We start from the raw sequence: 313 nt of genomic DNA, 5'->3' as shown, positions 1-313 counted from the left end.
TCTGCAAAATCAATACTGAAGGAGGAAGTCCAAGGTGCATTGAAGGAATTGGCAAATAACAAGGCACCAGGAATTAATGGACTACAAACTGAAATCTTTCAAGAAAGTGAAGTGGCACAGGAGGCACTCCCTCATCTCTGCCAAGACATTTGGAAGACAACTACCTGCCCATTCCAAAGAGAGGTGACCCAATGGGATGCGGAAATCATCGGACAATCTCTTTGATACCCTATGTGAGTAAAGTTTTACTAAAGGTAATACAGAAATAGCTACAAGCATACATTGACAGAGAACTTCCAGAGGTTCAAACCAG

Source organism: Chrysochloris asiatica, unplaced genomic scaffold (genome assembly GCF_000296735.1).
Source record: "Chrysochloris asiatica unplaced genomic scaffold, ChrAsi1.0 scaffold00340, whole genome shotgun sequence".
NCBI lineage: Eukaryota > Metazoa > Chordata > Mammalia > Afrosoricida > Chrysochloridae > Chrysochloris > Chrysochloris asiatica.
Note: the sequence above shows the minus strand (reverse complement) of the source record.